The following is a 27826-nucleotide window of genomic DNA, read 5'->3' on the forward strand; positions in this document are numbered from 1 at the left end:
TTTGTCTTTCACGGTCTCAAGCCACTTGCTATAGTTTTAACTACATGCATTTAGAAGTGGTCTTCTGAAAAAATGTGACATTTCTAGACACCTTAAACTAGAAAAGACCTTCTACATCAGTCCATAAGCTATGAGGGATGGGTAACAAGGTTAAGTTACAGGTCTATACGATAGAGAATGCACCATGATCTGGCTTCTCCACAACTTTTCCACCCAAACTATTCCACGTTGCTTCAAAATATGGAAGTTCCAGTAAGATATTCCTTGAATCAAACCATACTTGTTCTTCATGCAGATTAAATCCATTAAGTTTTCCTAATAATTATGGACTTGGAAAATGAACTTTTTTTTTCGTGGGCATTTTTGTATTTGAAGGATATTATCAGTTGCTTTGGCAGTCTTTACTACTTCAGCAAAATGACTCCAATTATTTTGATCTTTCCTCATAGCTTGTTTCTGGACCTCTGACCACTGTTTACTTTTCTGTGTGTTTTTTCCATTTCTATCTCTGAAGTGCAGCACTCAGAATTGGATGCCATGCTTTAGCTAAGGCCTTATCATGGAAAACAGAGGATTAATTCAAGTATCTCACAGGCTACATTTATGTTTATATATCCTAGTTTGGTATTTACTATTTCATTTTTTTTCTTTTCTTTCAATTGTATATCAAAATACATCATTTAAATAATGAAAAAAACAGTTTAGTATTATTTTTAAAATATATAGGGTTTTTTCCTCCCTCCAACAGTGCTCTGATAGTTGTCCTGGAGCTCGTTACTTTATTTTCCTTTCTCTCATATTTTCAAAGTGGGAATATCTACAGGCTCAACTCTGCAGTTCTTTTTTGAAATGTAGTGTTAACTGTTACAATATGCAAAGTAAAGATTAGCATTTTAAATTATAGACAACATTTTAGCACAGTGGTTTATTGTTATTGATTGACTATGTGAATTGTGTGAAATCGCTAAACTGTTTATATGTTTTAGGGAAGTAAGCTTTGTGGCAATTTATGTCCTAATTGCTCTGATATTTGAAATAGTCAATTTTTGACATATTCAACCAGAGAAATCCGATGATTAAAAAGTCTGAGACTGTGACAAATATGCATATGAAGGTCTCTTAGGCACCAGTATGGACTCAAGACTGTTGGGATTCAACAGTAGAATGCATTAAGCAGAGAAGCAGCATTTTAGTGACAATAAAAACATAGTTAAAAGTCCATTAGACACTAAATTCAGTTGGGAAAGAATTTACTAAATTCTTATTTCACCATTCTTGCATGTTACCAAGAGGAAAAATATAAGGTTACACACAAGTATTTTAGGCTACCTTTTGAAAACTTAGCAGATAATTGGAGTGTGAGTATTCATTTGGAAAGTTACGCTAGGAAGCATAACTGCAAGGACATGCCTGAAGGCAATGCTTCTTTCTTAACAGCAGTATTCTGCTTCTGAAAAAAAAAAAACAAACTTTTCTGAAAACAAAACAAAATTAGCATTTAGTATTACAAGTTATAACCAAACGAACTTAAGAAAGTCAGTAATAATAGATCAGTACTGGTAATATGTGTAAAGATACCGTATTTTAGATCATGTCTTGTATTGTCTGCTGGTTCTGCCAGCCACCCTAAAAGCATTATGGCAAAATCTTTTGTTACCTGTTTCTGCTAAGATTCTTCTTTCAACCAATGACCATGTCTACTGTTGCACCACTAACTGTGCCCGTTGTCCTGAGCTTAGAGAGGTCCAACATACTTGTCTATTGTCTGAAATACAGAACTAAAGGGTGCCACATCATACTTCTCCCAGTTTGATCACAATATTTGTATTCTATTGCCAGATCTCATAACTAGCTGATATTTCTGATTTCTGATATCAGCTAATATTTTGATAACTTCAAAAAGCTACCTCTAAGCCTCGCTCATATTTAAAAGCAGTACCTACTCACATAAGGTTTCTGCTCATCAGTGAAATACTCAAAAGCAAACTAACAACAAATGACAGTAAATGAAACTGACAGCATTTAAAACACTAAGCCTGTATTGCAGTCGTCATGACAGCCATTCTTCTACTTTATCCCAGCTTCCCTATGCAGCTTTTGCAGGAGATGAACACAAAAGGAACATCTCCTTTCTTCCTTACTGGTTAGCATAGTTACTTTTTGTCTCATGTTGGAGAGTCCTGCCCACCCCTTTACTTCTAAAAAATGCCGCAGACTAACATATATGTTGATAAAAGCCTGTGTTCTTAGGGTATTCTGTTATGTTGACAAGGCACTTCTTCTTCCCAAGGGTTTCTCTATCCCCTTCTTGCTGCAGCTCAAAGCTGTTCTTTCCCCATTTCAACAAGTGTTTAATAGCAAGCTCCCAGCTCTGCAGAGCTTCAGGCCACTGTATGCATATCTGTTTGAACTGCTAACAACTATTTTTTCTATACATTAGCATGGAAGCACACTCGCTATTTATGCACCACGATCTTAAGCACCAGCTGAGCAAAATTATGCACAGATTGAGCAAAAGGCTCTAGCCATCATTTTAAGTGTCCAGAGATGTTGATAATATCTCCCTAGCAGGAAACTGCCCATAATCACTGATCACCAAACCTCTTACTCTGATTTTAAGAGTGGGAGAGAGAAACAATTTTAGTTTAAGCTGTTCTGATGATTCAGAGCAGAAAGCATACTGGATAATGCTTCAGAAATGGTGTGCTGAGCACTGATCTTCAGCACAACAGTTTCTGATACTGATGGACTTCAAGGTTGTGAAATGATTCTACTGTTTATATAAAATATCACATGCCAGAATACTGTCCAAATAAACCAGTTACTTGAGACAGTGAAGCAAATCTTCCAGCACCCCCCCCCAAAAAAAAGAGATAACTTTTCATCTGAAATTTTGAGTCTTATATCAAAAAAAAAACAAACAGAAAAAAATCTCTTGAGATGTTATTTTTATAGGAAGAATGTGATCTCCTGTGGTTTGTAAGACTAACTGATCTGGAAAAGTGCTGTCATGAAGTTTGGAAAAAAATTTCTGAAAACTAGTTTGATCCATAAGTAAGGATCTTAGGTGAGTAGTGATAAATGAAGACATTGCCCACTATTAAAGAAATTAATGTGTAAGGGTTTATTCCTTGCAATCAAATTTCTTGATAGATCCAATACAAATAGAGGCTGTGTAATTTACAAGTGCTCTCTTATGATACTGCAATCTGACTAAACTCGGTGTCTGAAACCATTTCTTCATTCTCAGTTAATGTGAGGAGACAGGATACTTTTGTTTCATTTTTATCACATATACATTATCTACTAATAAATTTTACCATATGTCTTAATTTCAGTCATGCAATTTCAAGGATTGCTTTTTTCATTTCTTCTTCTTTTCTCCTTTTCCTTTCCTTTCCTTTCCTTTCCTTTCCTTTCCTTTCCTTTCCTTTCCTTTCCTTTCCTTTCCTTTCCTTTCCTTTCCTTTCCTTTCCTTTCCTTTCCTTTCCTTTCCTTTCCTTTCCTTTCCTTTCCTTTCCTTTCCTTTCCTTTCCTTTCCTTTCCTTTCCTTTCCTTTCCTTTCCTTTCCTTTCCTTTCCTTTCCTTTCCTTCTTTTTTTCTCCTTTTCCTTTTCCTTTTCCTTTCCTTTCCTCTCCTCTCCTTTTGTTTCCCTTATCAGGTAGTAACTAGGAAATGAGATTTCAGTCACAATTTTCTGTTTTCCCCACAAGAGCTAGGAATTAATGGACAAAGGTTTTGAACTTAAAGACACTGAATTCACCTCTTTTGCCACCATCTAACTAAACTTTCTGTTACACAGGTAGTTATTTGTGGTATTTCAGCAATACAAGAACAGTTTTAAAGGAAACACCAGCCATTGTTGCAAGATGTCCAGTGACATGCTGTTCATACTACATTATATCTTTCTGTATGTATACACATATGTTCCCTCATACAGCAAGCACATTGACTTTTGCTGCCACTGGCACATTTTGTTTGTGCTGTTGTTTCCTTTTGCCTCTCTAAAAAGAAATTTTTTGAAGTACATCTTCATGAAGTGAGCAGTCTAGGCCTGCATTGTTGTGTGGAAAATCGTGCGGGCAATTCAACCTCAGTCCCTGTCTTCACACTTCACCAAGATTTATTAATTAATAAGGATGTATTTTTCCACTGGGGGGTCAAGAGGACTCTAGCTCTCGATTAGCAGTAGCTTGTAGAGGCTCATGTTCCCTGTTACATTACAGAGGTGATGCTGTACACCTGCTTTGTCCTCTCATCAGTCTGTAGCTGTGTCCAATCCTGACTGCTATTTCTGCTGTAATTGCAAACAGTGTGATTTCTCAAACAATCTCAGCTCTACCTATGGTCCCCTGGTCCTGTTATAGAAAAATAATTTGTTTTTCTTTCTCTGCCAGCAGATTCTGTAAACATCAGATCACATTTTGAAGTGTCCCATTCACCCCCCAGCCACTATTTATGGAACCTGGGGTGACTGATAGGATCATGAAGCGTGTGTTATTGGCAGGATGTTTTAATAGGCAGGGAGTCTTTGGGCTTAGACACAAAATCCCTGAGCAACCTCATTCCATTCACTTAGTCTTCCTTGTGCTCCTGTTGAATAAGAGTATTCTTTTCTTCCTTTAAAATGCTATGAGCTGTTGTTCTACTTCTGTGCTATTTAAGCACCTGTGTGACCTTTGGGTGGATTGGTATTTTCTTCATTGTCTGTTTTATTTATGTTTTTCAATAAATACCTGAGAAATCTTTTTAGAGTTTTAGGTTCTGTTTCCAATACAGATCTGTATATGGCATGGCTTTACTATTAAGGTTTATGCATATATAATATGTATTATATATATGCCTATATATTTCCATACAATGCCAAGGAAGTGTCTCAAAAATGATGAATGTTTATATAAGCTTAGCCAATTAATTTTTATACTGTTGATAATGTTTATGTTGTGCCTTTTTAATTAAAATGAAGGAGGGGGTAATAGGAAAGATGTTCTTTATTTACAGGAAATGCTTATTTTAACATATATTTTCCTGTCAGATTTTTGTAAGAGTTGTCCTTCACGCCAAATGCCAAAACATCTTTTTTTTTTTGTATAAATTATTAAGATAGAGCATTGCATATATTTTGCATCAGATAAATTATGCGCCCATTTTAATCTAGATGAGAAATAAGAAATTCCTATTCCACTGCACATCTGAATTTTGTATGGAATTTTGCACATACTGTGATGTTGGGCCCAATATTTTATGCATCAGCATATCTCATGTTTTCTTTATAAACTGCAGAGAATCCACGCACTGACTTATGCGTTTTATAAACAGGAAAAAAAGAATCCAAAATTAAAATAATTTAATCAAGCAAGGTGGGGGGTTTTGTTATTTTTTTTTTTTCCCCTCATTTCTTTCTTCTTTTCCTTGTACCTTTTCCCGTTGTATTTTGGATAATTTCAAATCTCTTCAGACACATGCAATTTCACAAATTCATTTCTCAGTAAGAAAGAGGCTGAAGAAACAAAAAAATCCAGTGTACCAATCTGATAAACTAAATGCTGCTCTGCTCTCCAAACACAAACTTTTGCTCATTTGAAGTAAACTCAAGCTAACTTTTTTTTCTTTTTTAATGTGTTGAATAATGTGGTTGCCTTATTAATTTTTACCATGTTTTTAGTCCTGCCAAGATTGCCTCTAGCAAGGGATATTGATAGGGAAAGATGAGAAACATAAAAGGTTAACACAGAAGGGCAGATAAACAAATAGGGTTTGATCCAAAGCTCTCTCTCATTTGAGTCAATGAGAGATTTTTCTGTTGACTTCAGGAGACTTTGGATCTGACCCATTGGGCATTTACGTATCAGTACAGTGAAATGCTGAGCAGCTCCTACAAAATGTCAGTTTTCTTCAGCTCCCATCTCCTGATTAAATAAAGCTAATTAAATAATCTCATCAAGTCATCATTTTTTTTAATAATAAATAAAAATATGTTGAATATGACTGCATAAGTATTTAAAGGAATAGCAATAACAACATAATCATAAATATTGAAATTTAACTGAATAAATTATTTTGTTATGTTACCAGCTCTCCTAGCAACACCCTGATATGTGCTGCATGTGATATTTTGACCTTTTATGCATAAGCTTTGTTGATGTGTAAAATAGTACTGCTTTTGTGTTCTTTGAGGTTAAGAGTCATTCTTTTCCCCTGGGCCAAGATAAGGCCTGTGTTTGTTATGCTACATGGAAGAAGAATAATATCAACACTTTGAAATTTACCTTAAATTGTGCATTGTTTTTGTTTCTATTATACTGCCAACGTCAAAGTAGAAAGTCAAAAGAAACACGAGAAATAAAACAGAGAGTGTTGAGCTGATATTTCTTTGGGGAACTGAGAAAGGAAAATAATCCTAAAAATCTGATATGAATGATATTTCCAGCTTTAAAGAAGGAAAAGAATATGAAAATCGTTTCACAATATTTTTCTGCATTTTTCAAGTCTTTTTGAAAAGAGATGTATCAAAATAATGAAAAAAAAATAAAATGAGAAAAAGATCTTTCTCATTATGATTCCAAAATATTATAGTGAATAAGGACATGAAATACAGTTCACTGATACTTCAGAAATGACATCATTCATTGCAAATGTTTGAAGAGAAAATTGATTTTTCAGAATGTTTTATTTTACAAAATGTGTTTCCATATGTGATGTTTCCTACAAAATTCATATTAACTATTAACATATTAACATATTTAACTAGTAGCTGTTAAGATAATTTTCACAAGCAGCCGTGCCTGATACCATCTGATAATCAATGAGTGTAACGGTAATTCACTAGAAAGGGTTTACTTCAACTGATTTCATAACCTGACTACTTTAAAGTAGTTATGGATATTCTCCTTATAGCTATTGATGATAGAAACACCTGAAAAAGACAATTCACTGACAAATGAAATAAAATAAGTTGTACTCTGGACTTACCTTTCTTTTTTCTCTCTTTCTGCCTTTTTCTTTCCCTTTTCCTTTCTTTCTCAAGATCTTTTTCCTCATCTTTCTCTCTCTACTCCTGTTTCTCTTTCCCTCTTTTCACTACAAAGGGAATATACATGACTATTTTGATTATTTGTCTAGCATTCAAACTAATAAAAGTCTGGTAAAGATCCCTTGAGCTCTTCTTAAGTATTATCATAAGGTAAACTAGGAAAATACCAATCTTTTGGCTGTGATATGAAGTAAACTGGAAATACTCACTAACATTTGATGATACTGTCATATATATTTCTATGTGCAAATATATAAAATCTAATGAAAACTCAATACTGGGGATCATAAGAAACTAGTAATTTTATTACTAAGTAATGGGATTTGTTTTCCATTAAAACAAATCACACTGAAAATTAATTATCCCAACTACTTGGTAAATGATTATATTAAAGAAACATAAATTCAAGGCCTAAAACTTTTAGGAAAAAACATTACCAATAAGCTCAGAGGAGTATATCAACCAGCTGATTTCAATGAGATTTGGGTTTATATTTAGCAGATAAATTGTTTTAGCAGATATGGATGAGTTACTCACTTATAGCATGTTGATATATGACCAAAGGATGTGCTTGTGCTTTTTTTACCCATGATTTTCCTTAAAACTTGTATATGCTCCTCCTTGGAAGGAAAAAGCCATCCACACACTGAAGCAGGTTCTCACACTCGTGCTTCTGACTGTGTAGAAACACAACTCAGGTGAGTGTTGGTTTGTTATTGTTGTACTTACTTCTTCCTGTGCATCCATTTTATGTGCTGTGTTGTCCAAGGAGGTCTGATACGGAGGTCATTATGACATCTCTGCCTGAGAGACATTAAGAAATCCATTTTAAGTCAGTAAAGAACCTTTGTTATTGTTCTGCAGTATGATTAATATTTTTGAGGTTTCTTCTCCTCCCTTACTCCTTCCCATATATTATGCTAGTACGATACTTTGACCTTGTGATGAAAGATAATAACACAACATATCTGCGCTATCCATGTGATTAATACAGCAATCCGGGAGTCACAAGGAGACTTATAGAATACAACTAAGTTGCTTGAATACATCAATGATCTCTTTGTGTTGTTCACCTTCTTACTAAATAAATTATCAGCTTAATGATAATGATAATGATATTCAAAAATCATAATTACAGCAAACTCTAAAAAACACAATTCAAAAGCTGAAAAATAGGAGTTCTTTCCTTCTCCCTCCCTCCGCACTTCCCACCATTAGCTATTAATGCCAAAATATGGTCTTTATTCATCCTACTGACATAATATAAAACCAACGTAGATTTCTCATTTTTCATAAAATTTCCATCTGCACTATTAGTTTCACTGATAGCAGGCTGGGAAATGTTGTTAGGCTACAAGATGGACGACACTGCAAAACCTCAGCATGTTAAGAAGCCATAAAATTTTATTCAGTTCATTTACTGCTACAGTCCAGTAACCCTAAAGTAACAGTGCGCTATTTTTATTGTGTATTTATTTAAAGTTGAATATTCCCTCTACTGGCCCATCTAACCAAATTATTCTAGTTTGCTAATGAACTTTACTGTAGAAAGTCAAGGGTGTGCATCTGACCCATGGGTCCTCTCTTTCAGATATTCTTGGGAGAGTAGTGTGATTTTTCATAAAAGATGAGTTTAAAAGAAAATTGAAAAAAAAACCAAAACAAACCAAAAATCTATGAATGAAAAAAGTTTGTCTTTAAAGGAGGAATTTAGGGATAAGACCACTGGGTCTATACAAGAAAAACTGAGACTTTTAGTGAGACCTGTGTAGACACTATTCTCACAGATAAAGTACTCTGAACCCATTTTAAGAATTAAGACTCTATTCATCTCGCTAGAACATAGAACCATAAAACCATAGAATCCTAAAATCATAGAACCATAGAATGTTTTGGGTTGTAAAGAACCTTAAAATCATCTAGTTCCAATCCCCTGCCATGGGCAGGGGCATCTCACACTTGCACCATATCACCCAGGGCTCTGTCCAACCTGGCCTTGGACACTGACAAGGATGGAGCATTTACGACTTATTTTGGGCAACCCATCCCAATAGAATCATAGAATCGTTAGGGTTGGAAAGGACCTTAAGATCATCTAGTTTCAACCCCCTGCCGTGGGCAGGGACACCTTAGGCTAAATCATATCACCCAAGGCCTCGTCCAACCTGGCCTTGAACACTGCCAGGGATGGAGCATTCACAACCTCCCTGGGCGACCCATTCCAGTGCCTCACCACCCTAACAGGAAAGAATTTCCTTCTTATATCCAACCTAACCTTCCCCTGTTTAAGTTTTAACCCGTTACCCCTTGTCCTGTTACTACAGTCCCTCATGAAGAGTCCCTCTCCAGCATCCCTATAGGCCCCCTTCGGATACTGGAAGGCTGCTCTGAGGTCTCCATGCAGCCTTCTCTTATCCTGGCTGAAAAACCCCAACTTTCTGAGCCTGTCATCATACAGGAGGTGCTCCAGTCCCCTGATCATCCTCTTGGCCCTTCTCTGGACTTGTTCCGACAGTTCCATGTCCTTTTGATGTTGAGGACACCAGAACTGCACACAATGCTCCAGGTGAGGTCTTACAAGAGCAGAGTAGAGGGTCAGGATCACCTCCTTCGACCTGCTGGTCATGCTCCTTTTAACGCAGCCCAGGATACGGTTGGCTTTCTGGGCTGCAAGCGCGCACTGCCGGCTCATGTTCATTTTCATCGACCAACACCCCCAGGTCCTTCTCCACAGGGCTGCTCTGAATCTCTTCCCTGCCCAACCTGTAGCTGTGCCTGGGATTGCTCCGACCCACCTGTAGGACCTTGCACTTGGCATGGTTAAACTTCATGAGGTTGGCATCAGCCCACCTCACAAGTGTGTCAGGGTCCCTCTGGTTGGCATTCCTTCCCTCCAGTGTATCAACCGAACCACACAGCTTGGTGTCATCAGCAAAGTTGCTGAGGGCATGCTCAATCCCACTGTCCATGTCAGCGATGAAAATGTTTAACAAGGCCGGTCCCAACACCGATCCCTGAGGGACACCACTTGTTACTGGTCTCCAGCCGGACATTGAGCCATTGACCACAACTCTGCGTGTGGCCATCAACCAATACCCCCAAGTCCTTCTCCGCAGGGCTGCTCTGAATCTCTTCCCTGCCCAGTCTCTAGCTGTGCCTGCTATTGCTCCAACCCAGGTGTAGGACCTTGCACTTGGCATGGTTAAACTTCATAAGGTTGGCATCAGCTCACCTTACAAGCATCTCAAGGTTCCTCTGGATGACATCCCTTCCCTTCAGCATATCAACTGAACCACCCATCTTAGCGTCATAGATGCAGACTTCTGTTGTACAAATAAATAAATTCAAATCCTGTAATTTCAAGTAACTACTGAAAAATAAGTATTAATAACAAAATTTCTTTATATTGATTAGGCCAGAAAAATGGCACAAATGAAAAAAAAAGGAAAAAAAGAAAGACCTAAATCCTGTTATTTAAATCACTCTTTGGTTTTTTTTTTCTTTTAATGTATTATTTATTTTTTAGCTTATTTTCATCAGGTTTTCTATAAAGCCTCTTCTCAATAAATAATGTTGAATAATATTTAAACATTCAGTTATGAATTAGAGAGCCCACCAATTAAAAAATAAAAAAAAGCTTCCTGTTCTTTAAATATCACAAAATGTATATTTATTAATTTTGAGTAGGTGACAAGAGGTAAATGTGGTAAATATCTGAAAGGAGCACAAGGCAAAAGTGCAGTGACTAGAACCAGCATTGTGAACAGTGGTCACAAGATGAAAGCTGCTAAAGCTGACAACTTTCTTGTAAAGATCACAGCAGACAGAAGCTGCAGAGATTTCTCTAGTACAATAACTAAGGCCAAAAACATTGCGCAATTTTGCACAAAAGCTTTCTCATCTGTGTCAGAGAGGACTGTTCTATGGGGTACTTATGGTACCATCTGACTAAACAGGCCAAAGTTCTTGCCAAAACAAATATTCCTCAGTCACCCATGATATTAAATTGTCAGGTGAGGTTAAGCCCAATTTACCAATTTCTCTGCCAGACTTCATTCTGTCACAGGCTGGGGTATATATAGTTTTGGGCTGATATGTAGTCTGGATGCAGCTGGTTTGTTTTGAGATTAACTTAATGTCTATGAGTGCAGTCTAGGCTGGACCAGAATGTGGTTCACTTCTGATTTCATTTACTAGTGTAGCAGTAGTGACTATTTGCTAGTGTGTTAAAAAGAAGGCCCTGCTGACTTGGGTCACTAATGTCATGTTACTGAAGTTACAAAAGCACAGCAGAAGCTTCTCTTGTCATGAAGGTGGGATTCTTCTTGAAGATATTCAAGTGAAAACAAGATATCTAGATTTTATCATTTATCTGGACTTCTTGCTCAGCCAAAAATAGACATATCTGGAGAGAAATTGATTCCAACAATCAGCCATTTATCTTGCAACAGCCTAAAATGTCCTCTGGAATTGCCTCATGTCTCTTTCTGCTTACTCTAGAAAGAACCAATGTGATGATTTGAAACTGGATGCCTCACTTCCAGATGGCTGTATTTACATAAGCTGATCTTAATGCACGACTAGAAGTTGCCAACTATACCTAAGTAATGAGGAAGAATCTGTTCAACATAGAATAAAGTATATGTTCATAAATTAATTATGAGAGCCTCATAAGGACCAGGCACAGCTGTGCCTAACAAGGCAAATTCTTAGATGAAGGTGTCAAGAAGCCTTTTAAAAACTCCTGCCCATATGAGCAAGCAAGACCCAACCTAAGATGTTATTAATAACATGCTGTGTACAATCTGTGGTTCAGGAAGTCCCAATACCTCTGACTCCCGAAAAACGAAAATGGATCAGGCGACACATAAATTCATGCTCCTAATATAACTCAAACTCTTTCCATAGATAGCTGCAACCTAGGTCAGAAGCTAGATGAAAGGTCAGATGGTGTCTATAGGCATTCTTACACACACACATCAATATATTAAAAAAAAGCATAAACCAAGAATCCCCAAAAGAATCTCTTCATAGCTGTCAGGCTTGAGAATTTTCTCTTCCATGTTGCACAAGCCATAATTCTTCCCACAAACTGTTTTTATAAAGAGACCTGTTTTCGTTAGAACAATTTCCAGCAACAGTGAGTCCACTACCTTTTCTTGTGAAATCTTCCTTTTCAGTTGTTCAGAAAATAACATCTATTTTACAGGAAGTTGTGGCATTTCAACATGGATTTTGATTTCAAATCAAGACGCAAAGAAGAAAGAGCAGCTGACATTTGAAATTTTGTCTCTGAACACCATCAATTCTTTTTAAGAAATAAAAATGCTGAGGTTTCATGCTTGTTAACTGCTTGAATTTTACACTAAAGCATCATAATACATAATAAAAAAGAGTTAAAAATGTTAGAATGAGTGTATATAATAGTGATTTTAGGATAGTATAACTATTATTTTATTTAACACTAACAGTTTAAGAGTTTAAATGAAAGTACTTTAAAGATTATGTAAAAAGGAATACTTTTACTTTTTTTCAAAATGGGGTAGTTTAAGATTCAGAAAACAAACTAAATTCAAAATGATGCAACGAGGGATTTTTCTCCCTGTCAAAATTTTTTGGCATGACATATTCCTGAAAAACATTTCAGTCTGACTGTTTCAACATTTTCTCATGTAGAACTATCATGTATTCTTTTTTGTCAGTGATGCTGATTTTTCTGAATTTAAATAATGTTACAAACATTTTTAATGGCATACTGTACACTGAAAACCCTCTCAACATTTTCTAATAAGTATGAGATTTGGAGGTGAGCATAAGTTTCTTTTGGGGATGAAGACATAAGGTTGTACAAAGAAGAGGAAACACAAAATACAGAAGAAAATAATAGCAATAGTAATAATAAGAAATATAATCCCAACAGCAACATTTCATTATCTTAAACCTTAATTGTATAAGAACCAAAATCTGGAAACTCACTTCTGCGATGTGGAAGATGATGATTACAACTGGAATTATGAAGATGTTGCTTTCTACTACAAATTGAATACATCAGACTGATAAAAGCATACAGAGCTTGTTTCCCCCTTCCCCCTACCAAAATAGAAAGGGGGGGAGATGTGTCCATTTACATTATAGTAAAAGGTTTCGAATGTATTTATTCCAAAGATCTGTGTTAAACACTAAGAGGTCATGAGGAATATGCCAGAGACATTTCCCAAGGGACAGGCAACATACATTACAATGAAAAGAGAAACATGTACGAATTAATCAAACAGTGACTATGGGTGTTTTCGGCATCTTTAACACTGGTTGGGGAGCATTTAGGAATCGATACGTGTAGTAAACAATAGCTTCTTATAGCAAAATGTCACACACACTTCCCAGAATGGCTAATATTAAGACCCAGACTGCTCTACTGACCAAAGCAAAATGAAGCAAATTCAGATAAGTAAACCTAACTGTGTGATTAACTGTGATTGAATGCAGCATCTTTGAAAGGTATAATTTCCCCAATCAAGCAGAGCCCTGCTTTTCACATAAAAGGCATACCAGACACCTTTCAGTGCAGCCCTTCCAGACACAAAGAACTTCATGAGATCGTGAGGAATGAATATGTTGTGCGTGAAGACTGAAATGTTATACTACAGTGAAGCAGCAGTACCAGTGTGAAATGAGAAAACCCCAGATTTCCCTTTTGACTGGTAATTTAAGAGATAAATATGGAAAACAAGGATTAGAATACAGACCTCCTTTCTCTCAGTGGAGTATCAGAGGCATTAGGCTTCCAAATTATGTTTTCTTTTTCATGCTCTCTCCCTATGAATACTGATGAGCCAGTGTGTAGCCAGGAATGCCTCAACAGGAGTCATGAATTTACATATATTTGGGGGATAAGACCCGTCCTTGGGTAACAGAAGATGCAGAATTAAACTCATTGAGGCTCAGGAAGGCTAATTCTTAAGCAAGTGCTTTAAGAACCAGGTTGTAGGAAAAGAAACATGAAAACTAGGAATAAATCAAAAACATTGCAGAAAATTTTGCTTCTTATCTCTTAACAAAATTCCCAGACTTACATGGTATTCATCTTTCTAAGTGCTGGTTTAAACTATGAAATGTGACATGTAATGTCCCAGTAAAAATCCTTTATGTATGAAAGCTGAATGCACCATTATATTCAATACTTGTTCTCACTGAATATCTAGGAAGACAGGTGGCAAATGTTTACTCTGATCTTGCATCAGTTTAAGAATAGTAAAACACAGAATGGAAATATGTATATATCAAAACTACCTTAATAGAAAAAAACATGATGGGGATACTGAAAAAAAAAAAACAAACCAAAAACCAAAATGAAGAAAAGAAAAAAACACAGCGTTCTGTAAACTTATGACATAGTAAGGGAAAAATAAAAAAGTCAGAATACTATAAAGAAAAGAGGATGAATGCAAACCTCAAAAGAGCTTTTTACGAATCAACATATCCAAGATACATTTTAAGGAAAAATAAAATAAAACAAAGCAGTAAGACTATTATTCAAAAAGAAGACTCTCTGCCCCAGGGCTGTAGCTGAGGCTGGGGCTCATCAACCCTTGCTCCCTGCTGACTTAAAGAGAAGAATTTCAAGTAAGAGGGTTTGAAGAACAAAGATGTGAATCTCAAAGCAACTAATGAAAGGAAGAGAAAGCTCCACCTCCCACCCTGAGCTAACTCAAGAAATAACAAAAAACATATGAGCACAGCAGAGCTTATTTTTCGCTTTTACAAACTCTTGAGAAAAAAAAAAAAAAAAAGATCTAGAACATTCCTGGATAGAAATTTCAGATGTGTAAAGTCAAAAGTAGACTTTCGATAGGCAGAGAAAGCCTTATCCTTCTATGCATGCATGTGTTCAAGCTCTCCTATTTTTTACCTCCATAGATATTTTAGGAAATATTTTCTGGAGAAAAACAAACAAAGAAACAAAACCCAAACACCTACAAACACCATGAAAACAGAAGAAAAAAGAAACCTTAAAGAAACATAACTCATGCTTCTGCTTATGTACCTCTTGCTTTCAGCAAATGTTCCTTATACGAAAATAACACCTAATTTTTCCAGTGTTCTGGTGAACTCTGAATTCTTTTTAGGTTATATGTGATTCCCATAGCTCTTCTTCAGTATGAGGCTGCTTGGACATTTTTTTCCAACTTCTAAGTTTCACTTTAAGAAATATTGCTTTCATGAATGGACTTTTATCTGAGTTTGCCAAGAATGTACAGTGCAGCATTCAGTGCGATGATGAATTACAGTGTGGAGTCATGAGGAAAATCAAATGTTTTCAGACACTATCAAAGCTGCTTTTTGATCCAAGTGAACATTAACAACAGCGTTTCATGAAAAAAATCTATTCTAGAAAATGATACTGGGGAAAACCAGCAAATTTTTAACTTTGATAAGCAGGAGAACATTAAGTCATGATACATCAGAAATGTGACAAACATACTTACATTTTCCTCTTTATTTGAAAAGTTTATTTTTCAATTATTTTAGTTATTTAGTTATTATTATTTATTAGCATTTTTTTAGTTATTTAGATTTAAACATTATTTTTTCCAACATATTTTTTAATTAGTTCCAAAATAAAAATAAAATTTTAGAGAGCTAACACTTGAACAAGTGAAATCTAACACTGTTATAAGAGGTTGCAGAGGTGCAACCCTCACACCATGCCTGGTGATATAATGGATCTATAACAGCCTGGACAGTAATAATGAACAAACAGAACCATTGCTAAATCTGATCTGACTTTAAATCAGCTGAGAAGCTGTCAGGAAGATGTTTGACAAAGGGGTTTAGTACTTTGACATTCCTAGATATGTCTGTGCTGCACAACCCAATGTCAAGATGCCAGACCATTTATCCTTATGTCTTCAGCAATATCCTGATGGTGTGCTTGGATGAAGGATGCTCACCTGCCTTTCCTATACCACTCTTTCCCCTAAATGCTCTCCTCTCCCTTGAATGAAAAGTTACCTGCATAACCAGAAAGATGTAAAACATCTTTTAATTTTTAATAAGAGGAGGAAGACTTCAAAGAACATTTGCCTTATAACACAGAGTCAGGTAACATGACATTAAGTCACCTAAATCTTTGATGTCTCCAAGAAACAGTTACGGCTTTTTCTCCACTTCCTGATGGGGTCCTCTCTTCCACAAGGACTTTTTCACTCCAACCCTTCAGCTGTTTAAGAGAGTCGTGACAGATAGGCCTTACACAATATCAAAACTGGAAGAAAAGTTATTTTTGCCTTGTGTCAGATTAACACTTTGCAAAGCATTCTTGAGAAGTCATCTTAAACACTGGGAGATGAACGCAGAGCAAAAATCTGTGACACAAGTGGACAGTCAAAATTTTATCACTGTGGAATTACAACATGTGCTTCCAGCCCGTACCTCATTTCTTAACAAATCCAGAAACTAATGCAATGTTTCCTAATAAAACCATTACAGGATTCTTTCTCTTGCTCTTCTTTATTACTTAATTTCTGCCCCAGAGCAGACTGCATTTGCAGAATACCATGTGCTCATTTAACTATGCATAATCAATGACTCTCAGAAAGAGCTCTAAGTGTTCAGATTCTACGGCAATTCTGTTCATGCCATTATCAAGGCAATTTTTGTCTTAAAGAAAGCAAACCCAACAAATGTTGACTTGCAATGTTTCACCAACCAAATCACAGAGAGAACTGCACATAGAACTTTAAAGAGAATAAGGGTCAAATCAACCCTTGTCAGTATTGTACCTGCTTTTGTCAAACAATAACACTTGACAATTTGATAGCCCCATCATTTTATTCAGAAGAAGAACAAAGAAAGTGAAAAAAGCTTTGCTGAATTCCCTGTAGCTAATATTTGTTCGAAGAAGTAGAGATAAAACCCTGAAAAAATGTTTTAATATACAATAAAAGTTGTCTGTGTATCACCTATCATAAAATTTAGTACTAAGAAGATGACAGCAATCTTCTTCAATATGATATAAGTTTTCTGAAACTACAAAGAGTTTCTTATGTTTGTTACATTTTTAAGAGAAGATTAGGTATATTTTTGTTTTGTTTTGTTAAATTTTGTTGTCAGCAAAAGTATCAGAGGAAATCTGCAAATGCATGACAAAACCTGAGGTGTATTCAGTGATTCAACCAATGAAATATTTACGTTTAGGGAAGAAACTTTTTTTTTCTAATCCCAATTTTGCTGAGGATAGGTATAGGCAGCATAGTATTATCTATACCTTTCCTATATAATAAGCAGTAACTGGACTATGTAACTGACTTCACTTTTGTAAATGATCATAAAAGATCCTTTCTTCCTCATGACTTTTGGAATGGCTGCTGGGAAATGAAAGTTGAAAATGCCTGAATAAATGGAATATAGAAGATTTATTCAACAATTGAATTATTTGCATCTACATTAGGAATGAGACCTGTAAGGCAAAGCTTCTGTTTGCAGTTCTACAGGCTTTTTGGAACTTATTTGATATATAATTTCCTTAACTGATTGTTGTAGTGTTTGAATCTTATTATTTATTTTTCTTGAAATTACTACAGTAAGATGACTACTGAAGAAAAATCTACGCTGAGACAGGTTTTGCTGATCAATTAAAGCCCCATTTTCTCTCAGCTTCATAAGTATAAATCAGGAATAACTATTGACTGCAGCAGTTGCAGTGAAGTTATTCTAGATTTACTGACATACGTGAAAGCAAAATGAAATCCCTGAGGTTCTTTTTGCTCGGGTAGTAATATTACATCTATTGAAGTGCCAAATGGATATTCACCAGTGCTCAAATTCTGTTGTCTCATTTCATACTTCACAGTAATTTTAAGATTTTTGAATGTTGTTCCCCTAAAAGGGTCAAAAGAGATGGCAAAAAAAAAACAAAACAAAAAACCCCACCTTAAATAAGAATTCATTGACTTGTTCTATGCCTCCGTTATTCCTCCTTAATTTGTTTCATGACACTGTATCTACAGGTGGAAGTTGCAAGAAGAAAGGAGAAATCATGAGTCAGATGACTTGAAGTTAGAGGGCTTGTAACTGTGGTTTAACTTTGACTATGACTCACCATGTTTCACCTAATTTCAATTTGTTTACCTCTGTCTTTGTTTCTGCATCTACAAAATAGATATTATAATAACAATAATGCTGAAAAAAGCAAAAAATTCCTAGAATTTACATTAATGATTTTTTAAGGCTGCACCGTGCAGACAGTGGCTGTACAAGACACTCAAAATATATAACCTCCAGGAAGGAATATTTTTCCGTACCTTTTCACAGGGCTGTATGAGTTACAATGAGTTGGGTTGTTATTGTTGTTCATTTAAGAGGAAACAACAGCTTAATATCTGTTATGACTCCAATATTATTTGCCAGTCTGCAAATAATGAGGATTCAGGAGAAGATAGCTTGGTCTGGGATTTATATCGTGGTCATTCCATAGTAATTTCCTTCTGAGACAGAGAATCTGGCTGTTCCCTAGAGCAGGATGACCATTCTCCTTATAGTTAAAGAGTTTGTCAGTACCATTGGATCCTGTTGAAGAATTTTAGCGAACCTACACTTTTTGCTTTTTTTTTTTCCTTTTCTTTTTTTTTACATTTTTGTTTGCTTTTGGGTTTAATATTTGAAACAATAATACAGTAACACACTCATACACTTAACTAGATAATTCTGAAGGAAGGTATTCAAAAAATAGCTGTATGGATTGTAGGAGAGATACCTTGGAACAAGACCCTTGCTTAGCTGTGTGATAAATCTGGATGCCTAGGTTAGTATTATCATATAATTATTTGTAGTGTAATGTGCAGACAAAATGCCACAGCATTGGTTTTGATGTTACCATTTAGCTACACACACAATGTAAAATCAGCGAAAACTAGTAGGGAAGATGGAGAAGAGTACAAAGACTTAAAGCATGACACTTGATGGCAGATCATAGTTAGCTTGTACAGAATAGACTTGTTCAGTTTGTTTTGTACCATGCCTCACAGGAATGCTAATGAAGACAACAGGTCCCATTAGAGTAATATACAATTGCTTTATATTTGTTTTCTTTTTTGTAGAACTTATTCAGTTTCTGTAGCTTGAATAGCTTTTTGAATGTGGTAACTAGTTTGGAAAACTGATCCCAGTCAGCATTTATAATGAAAGCTAACCTACAGCAAATTTATTCAGAAGTATTGGAGTAATTTCTGGGGCATTTGATCTTATTACTTTTTGGTGGGTTTTCTTTTCTTTTCTTTGCGGGGGGAGGTGAATTTCAGGAAACAAGTTAATTCCTTCTGTAATTTCTTTTGTGCTACTTCAATCTTGATTGATAACTAAGAATGTTAACCAGCTTTTGAGAGAAATCTGAAATATATCTACTTGTCTTATCGTCTTTGTACACCAATTTTCATGCACTGTTAAGTCTAAGCAAAAACATTTACAAGAACCTAAGCGGTAGGTAACCTTTTTGACCATGGCTTCAGAGTCTGCCATGGTCTGACAAAAATTAGCCATTTCTGATCCGTCTTCACCAAATAAAACATGCAGACAGAGACCCTAAATTCAGTGTAGGAGAAAATACATGCTGCTGAGATTCATTCTGCTTAGTATAGAGCTCTGCAGATTGAGCTAGACAGAAATTTAAGAGATATCCATGCACATTTATCAAAACTAGGCTTGTGTGTGGGAAAACAATTATTTTGAAAAAAAAAAGGTAAAATTTTCCTAAATTCAGGATTAAATTGTGGTCTCGGAGAGTCATGCTGACCTAGGTATTAGCTCAGATGTCAGGATATGCACAGGGAAGACAAAAGAATGGTTATAGGTCATTGAACTCAATAGGGTTTTTTTTTCCACCTAGGTACTAAGAAATCAAACAGATTAAATTTTGCTTCTGCAAAAACATAACAAAACCTAATTCAAAAACCAATCTTCTTTTGTATAAAATAGAAAAGTTGTTTTCCAAACAGCCCTAATGAACTGTTGTAATAATAACAAATTGTATGATCATGAGATTTCCTGCACAATGTTGTACCATAAAGGGCTTTATATCAGATTCAAAAAAACATCTTAAGTTTGGACATATATACAAATGATCTGACTTGATGCTTCTTTCAGTTAAGTTTCTCAAAATAATCATGACATAAATGAGGGAAGTGTAACAGAAGGGTTTTCCTATGCTCACTGATCCACAGCAGTCTCAGAATAAATGACTTATTTCAGTACACTCTGTAACATAAGGACTGCAGTAGAATTAGTCAGGACAGCTGGGTATTTATAATAGGGATGTATCTAATGCATGTAACTCTAGATAACAGTTGACACCAAAAATGAGTTTACATATCCATACCTGTTTCTTAAAAATAAACATATTCTGGATTATGTTAAGTAAAATGGAAAACAGTATATTTTCTTCTTAAGAATGTGTTCTGCCCAACTACTCTTCACCTGCACTTTTCAACAAACTGATTAGTGGTGTTGCATTCATTGCATTTGTGGTCTAATTCAAGAAGATTCAGATCTTCAGAGTTTTTCTGACCACATAACAATTTTCTAACACTGAAAACACCAAATCTTTTAAAAGTGAAGAAGACAGAAACTTTATAATGAAAGATCTGACTGGTACAAGGAGGAACAAATTCTATTTTGGTGGAATAACAACAACAAGAAGGAACAGAAAAAAGTATCTGGGCTGAATGAAACAAATAACAATAAAAAAAGCAGGGAAAAAAAAAAAAAACAAAGACAAAACAAGCCACCTTGAAAATATGCATAAATAGGGAAAAATAATTTGTGGCAGACTTGAATGCTCAAAAATCTTAGAAAAGTTTTAGATTTTTTTTAGTTTTTTCAGATTAGAAAAAAACTCAGAGAAAATGCTCTGTAATTAAGTTCCTGAAGCAGCACTCAGGAACCTACAGTTTATTTATTGCCTCTGTCAGATTTTCTATGTAATTAGAGAACGTCCCTTAAAAATTGGGATTTAAAGGCCCTGATGGCAAAACAAAGAGAGCAATATTTTTCCACACCTTATTTCCAATCCTGTTCCTTTAAATTATATTCATTAAGTGAATAAAGCAAGTTTGAGAAGATGATTCACAGTACCTCCATGGAAATCCTGCCTGACCAATTCGGTGGCTTTCCATGATGGGGCTACAGAACTGATGGACAGGGCTAGAGCAGTTGGTGTCATCTACCTGGACTTGTGCAAAACATTTGACACTGTCCCACAGGACATCCTTGTCTCTAAATTGGAGAGACACCAATTTGATGGATGGACCACTCGGTGGATAAAGACCTGGCTGGATGGCCACACACAAAGAGTTGTGGTCAATGGCTCAATGTCCAGCTGGAGACCAGTAACGAGTGGCGTCCCTCAGGGATCAGTGTTGGGACCAGTCTTGTTTAACATCTTTGTCACTGACATGGACAGTGGGATTGAGCATGCCCTCAGCAAGTTTGCCGATGACACCAAGCTGTGTGGTTCGGTTGATACACTGGAGGGAAGGAATGCCATCCAGAGGGACCTTGACGCACTTGTGAGATGGGCTGATGCCAGCCTCATGAGGTTTAACCATGCCAAGTGCAAGGTCCTACAGGTGGGTCGGAGCAATCCCAGGCACAGCTACAGGTTGGGCAGAGAAGAGATTCAGAGCAGCCTTGTGGAGAAGGACTTGGGGGTGTTGGTTGATGAGAAAATGAACATGAGCCGGCTTCAGTGTGCACTTGCAGCCCAGAAAGCCAACCGTATCCTGGGCTGCATCAAAAGGAGCATGACCAGCAGGCTGAAGGAGGTGATCCTGCCCCTCTATTCTGCTCTTGTGAGACCTCACTTGGATTAAGTATTGTGTACAGTTCTGGTGTCCTCAACATAAAAGGGACATGGAACTGTTGGAACAAGTCCAGAGAAGGGCCACGAGGATGATCAGGGGACTGGAGCACCTCCCTTATGAAGATAGGCTGAAAAAGTTGGGGTTGTTCCACCTGGAGAAGAGAAGGCTGCGTGGAGACCTCATAGCAGCCTTCCAGTATCTGAAGGGGGCCTATAGGGATGCTGGGGATGGACCTTTCATTAGTGATAGAACAAGGGGCAACGGGTTAAAACTGAAATAGGGGAAGTTTAGATCGGATAGAAGGAGGAAATTCTTTCCTGTTAGGGTGGTGAGGCGCTGGAAGAGGTTACCCAGGGAGGCTGTGAATGCTCCATCCCTGGCAGTGTGTAAGGCCAGGTTGAATGAGGCCTTGGGTGATACGGTTTCGTGTGAGGTGTCCATGCCCATGGCAGGGCGGTTGGAACTAGATGATCTTAAGGTCCTTTCCAACCCTAACTATTCTACGATTCTATGATTCTATGATCTAACATAGAATATGGGCAAGGAAGTTCCCTCTCCTGTACTAATGAATATTATTTATACAAAGGAAGACATTCTTACTAGAGAAAATAAAAAATATATAACATGTGAGGACTGTCATGCTTATCTTAAAATGTGGCAACACCCAGAGCTTGCCAGCCTACTTGTGTTCTTTGGTGTAGCCCAGTACATATGATTCCTGCTGTGCCTCTGAATATCACTGAGTAACAAACATAAATCTTTCAATAAGAAGTTAATTAATAACTTAAGCTAATACTTAGTTTAAGGTGGTTTAAGTTTGCCAGGAATTAGTGAAGACAGAGCAAGAAGAAAAACATCCCCAAGAAACTCCAAAATGAACAGAATTGAAATCAAAGTCATCGTTATATTCCTCTGGGTTAGGAACTTGATTAAGGTAATGCCTTAAACTCCTATTATTTAGGAAAACTGAACTGGTTGATTTTAGAAGAATATCTGTGGGTGAACTGAGAAGAGCTAGAATCTGTAAAGTTTGTGTGTATCAGTCTTAACTGTGTTATTGAATGGAAATTTTACTATCAGTCTCATTGAAATAATGGTAACTGTTGCATTTTGATAAGACCAGGCTTGATTTAAACTAACAATAGCTAATAACAGCACAATAACTAACAATAATTAATAGCTGAACTTACTAGGTGTGCTCCATTTTGGCCATAACAAGATTTTTAGCGTAACATTAGGAAGACTGTGAAGCAAAACTTCTTTGAGCCTTCCAGGTATGGAAAAGATAGGAATGTGAAATGGATAGCATGGACTTACCATGGGAAAACAGTGCGTAACAAACTATAGATTACATTTCTGATGAGATGACTGGTTTAGCAGATAGTGGAGGGCAATAGAAATCATTTATCTTATTTTTATCATGGTTTTTGGGATGGTTTCCTACATTGTTCTTGCAATAACATTAGAAAGAAAAATACTACCTGATACTCAAAACCTGCCTAAGCTCAAACTTTGAAGTTGACTCTTCTGCACACCTCTGAGTGAGTGTTGCAACGAATGATGACCTCTAAGATTATTTTAGGCTGAAATTATTTCACGATTTTATGAGTATACTGTCTTCAGTACATTCAGCAGAATGTACATTCATTGAAGAAATGTAATACTCAAGTCTCAAGTGCCTGTGAGTCTAACAAAAATTTGGAGATCATTCCAATGAACAAATTGATTTTCATGGCAAGAAATTAATTTCCAAATTGGCTTTGCAGCACAATCATAACTCCACATTCATAAGTAATTATACAAAGCTTATTTCCCTTCTCTCTTCAGGAAATGAAGAGAGGAATGTGTGGCTCCTAATTGCTTAACAAGGAAAGCAGTTCCTATGTGAACTAGTATTCCTGTTTGAGTGGGAGCTAAGAAACACCTTCAATGAGCCCAGCTGTCTCAAATTCAAGAACAGAAATCTGTTTTGTCTTTTTTTCCTGGACACAGTAAAATACAAATTTAGCAGAAATAATAAGATCCAATTGCTCATAAGTAAATGGCAGCTTAAACAAAAGCAGTTGGGCTACAATTGTTTCTGTGTTTTCATTTGTTTCCATTTCAGGCTTTGTCATTGATTTTATTGGTACATGTTCTGTGTTGGCTAAGATTTTGGTTAGACTTGCCAAGAAAAAGAATTCAGAATTTTTCAATCTAAGCAGTTCACAGCACTCTGTTACCTGTACCATTTTAAAAATAGTTTTTATGTCCTTATTCACTGAACAGGGAACCTGAATTCTGCACTCATGCTGAATGTTACCTTCCTGAACAGTGCAAAGAAAGGCTTTTTAATATGGATATTGACTAAAGGGCGAGAGGACCAAGAACACCTGAAAGAAGTGTGGAACTTGTAAGACAAAATTCATTCCTGACACTGGGATTTGACCAGAAAACCCTGTATCTACAACTTTATAAGAGCTGAGAACTCTCTAATAATGTAACGAATTGAAAGTCCTAGTGAGTTCAGCAGGCCAGGTCCTCAATGTAGATGAGTTTGGTGGGAAGGGTGCCACACAAAGGCCAGTCTCGTCACCAACAAATCCTTATCTGCAGCTAAACATAAGCTTTCTGAATGATGAGGGAATGGATAGTAACAAGGGGTGGGACTCACCTCTACTTTTAGCTGTCTTGAAGTTAAGTGTCTAATTTGAGCTATTCCCTTGGACTCTCCATAGTTAATGGAGAGATTTAGCTAAGATTAACCACTTTCTGTAGATCTCCCTCTTAAATACCCATCATAAAATGGGATGAATTGCCCTCCAGAGGCACTAATTTCCCACAGCTGGCTATAGGGGGAGCTTGCTTGTCTAGCTCAGGCTAAACACCTAATCTCTCCTGAGATGCTATGCTATTGTACCTTTCTGTAAGACAATTAGCTATCAAATCAAAAGAAATCACCATTTTTTCAGGTAAAAACACTCCAGGTGTGAAAAATAAATGCCAAGATGTCCTGGGTTCAGCAGTAGAAGTCGTTTTTCCCCTTCTTGGTAGCTGGTGTAGTGCAGTGTTTTGACTTTCAGCTCGGGAACAGAGCTGATAACAAGCGATGTTTTGGTTTGGCCAAGGACTTTGTGAGCCTCATGCTCTGCCAGGGAGGAGGGGAAGCCAGGAGGAACCAGAGACAGGACACCTGACCCAAACTGACCAAAGAGGTATTCCATACCACAGCACGTCATGCCCAGGATGTAACTGGGAGTTAGCCGGAAGGGCTGAGAGACTGCAGGGTTGGAGGAGGTATCGGTCGGAGCTTGGTCGGGCTGAGGGGGGGCAAGTTATCGGCCGGCTGGTGCTGAGGTGTTGTATTCTCTTCCCTTGTTATTTCCTTTATCATTATTATCATTGGTGGTAGCAGTAGTGATTTGTGTTATACCTTAGTTACTAAACTGTTCTTATCTCAACCCGTGGGAGTTGCATTCTTTTCGATTCTCCTCTCCGTCCCTCCAAGAGCAGGGGGAGGGCAAGAAAGGGGGGGAAGTGAGTGAACGAGTTACCTGACTGGGTTTAAACCACGACAGTTCTTTTTGGCGCCCAACGTGGGGCACGAGGGGTTGAGATAACGACAGATTTGACTGGATTAATAGTCACTCGTCACAATGCTGATTTATTGGCTCTCAGAGTTGTTCTTGTTGATCTCACAGCTTCAGAATGTTGTAACTTACGTAGAGCCGGTATTTGCTGTGTTAGTGTTTATCAAGTGTGGGGCCTGGGCTAAGGTTCTTGTCTCACTGTGCTTTATGGCAATGGCTTGTAATACGGGCGGGCTCCAGCAGCAGGGCGGGACGGACGTGGCCTTGGACTTGTACGTGGCCGTCCGGCTGCTCTTCACCGTCCTGGCCCTCGCCCTACTCTCCATCTTCGTGAGGCTGCGGGGAGCCGAGGGGGAGCGGCCCCGGGAGCCGGCGGCTGCTGAAGCGGCCCGGGAGAGCGGCCCCGGGGACCAAGCGGCGGCGGGAGCGGGGCCGGAGGCCGCGAGGGGACGGCTGCCGGTGGAGGAGGTCGGGGCGGTCGAGGAGCAGAAGGAAGCGGCTGCCGAGCAGCGGGAGAAGGCGGCGGAGGAGCCGAGCCCCGCGGAAGAGCCCAGCCCCGCGGAGGAGCCGAGCCCCGCGGCCGAGCCGAGCCCCGCGGCCGAGCCGAGCCCCGCGGCCGAGCCCAGCCCTGAGACGGCCGAGAGCGTTTCCCGGAAGCCGCCCGCCGAGCCCCAGGAGGATGCAGGAGACCACGCAGCATTTCCCAGCAAGGCAGAGGAGGAAGAGCTGGACTCAGGAAAAGAGAAGCTGGCGGTGGGAGAGCCGGCAAGCACAGCAGCTACACCAGCCCCAGTGACAAGTACAGCAGCATCGTTTGAGAGTTCTGGAGGTTTTGAATGGCCTTTGGGTGTCCTTGGGACCTGCCTGCTGATTGTGATGGGGATCAGCATGTTGGCACACACACAGGCTGTGTTCTACCCACAACCATTTTGTCTGATCTCAAAAGTTAAGCAGAGTCAGGTTTGGGTCTTGTCTGGGGTTAGACGACAATATAGGGTGACCAAGAGGTTTTTCCCAAGGCTGGACAGCCAGGAGTGGCAGGGTGTGTGCGACAGTATGGGCAAGTATCTAGTCCACTGGGCCCCTCCAGTGCTTTGGAAGCGTCGGAGATGGAAGGCAGCTGCATGGAGTCGCCAGCAACAAGCTGCAGAAACTGCTTAAGGGGACAGTGAATTATTTTGAGCCTGGTGGGCCCATGGCACTTCAGGCCATCAGAGCAGAGATGCAACATAGAGATGGACTCATGATCAAGGGGTGGACTTAACAATGGACACTATTGCCCAGGTTATTCACGAGTGTGAACACTGCACACAGTCTCTCCTGCTCTGGAAGACTGTTAGAAGAGATGGAGACTGACATCATGGACCAGATGGACTCAGCAGCTTTATAGGGACTGGTCCATGCACTAAGATAAGAGTGATGGTATATTGAAAATGTGGGATCTGAGCATGACGTGAATGGTATGGAATAAGGGGTGGATAATGTCCTGGGTTCAGCAGTAGAAGTCGTTTTTCCCCTTCTTGGTAGCTGGTGTAGTGCAGTGTTTTGACTTTCAGCTCGGGAACAGAGCTGATAACAAGCGATGTTTTGGTTTGGCCAAGGACTTTGTGAGCCTCATGCTCTGCCAGGGAGGAGGGGAAGCCAGGAGGAACCAGAGACAGGACACCTGACCCAAACTGACCAAAGAGGTATTCCATACCACAGCACGTCATGCCCAGGATGTAACTGGGAGTTAGCCGGAAGGGCTGAGAGACTGCAGGGTTGGAGGAGGTATCGGTCGGAGCTTGGTCGGGCTGAGGGGGGGCAAGTTATCGGCCGGCTGGTGCTGAGGTGTTGTATTCTCTTCCCTTGTTATTTCCTTTATCATTATTATCATTGGTGGTAGCAGTAGTGATTTGTGTTATACCTTAGTTACTAAACTGTTCTTATCTCAACCCGTGGGAGTTGCATTCTTTTCGATTCTCCTCTCCGTCCCTCCGAGAGCAGGGGGAGGGCAAGAAAGGGGGGGAAGTGAGTGAACGAGTTACCTGACTGGGTTTAAACCACGACACAAGACTATTCTGTAATTTAGGCCTGATTTTAAGTTTGTTGGTGTCTTTGTTTTCTTTTTGCTTTCAATGATAAAAATGTTTTAAGGAAATTAAAATATAGTGTGAATATCCACTGAGAACAATCCCAAGAGAGTGCCAAAGTCAGGTGTTTCAGCACCTTGAAGTTGCCCTTTCCGTCTCCTGTATTGTTGCATTACTTACCTTGTGTCGGCTTCATGCTGTTCTGCACAAATCAAAGAAACATCTTTAACAATCAGCCAGGAAACCTGTTTCTCCTATCAATCTGCCTGATTTCTTGTCTTGCCAAGAGGAGAATGC

The sequence above is a fragment of the Pezoporus occidentalis genome, unplaced genomic scaffold (assembly GCF_034315485.1).
Source record: "Pezoporus occidentalis ecotype Australia unplaced genomic scaffold, CSIRO_AGI_Poc_V1 ctg146, whole genome shotgun sequence".
Lineage (NCBI taxonomy): Eukaryota > Metazoa > Chordata > Aves > Psittaciformes > Psittacidae > Pezoporus > Pezoporus occidentalis.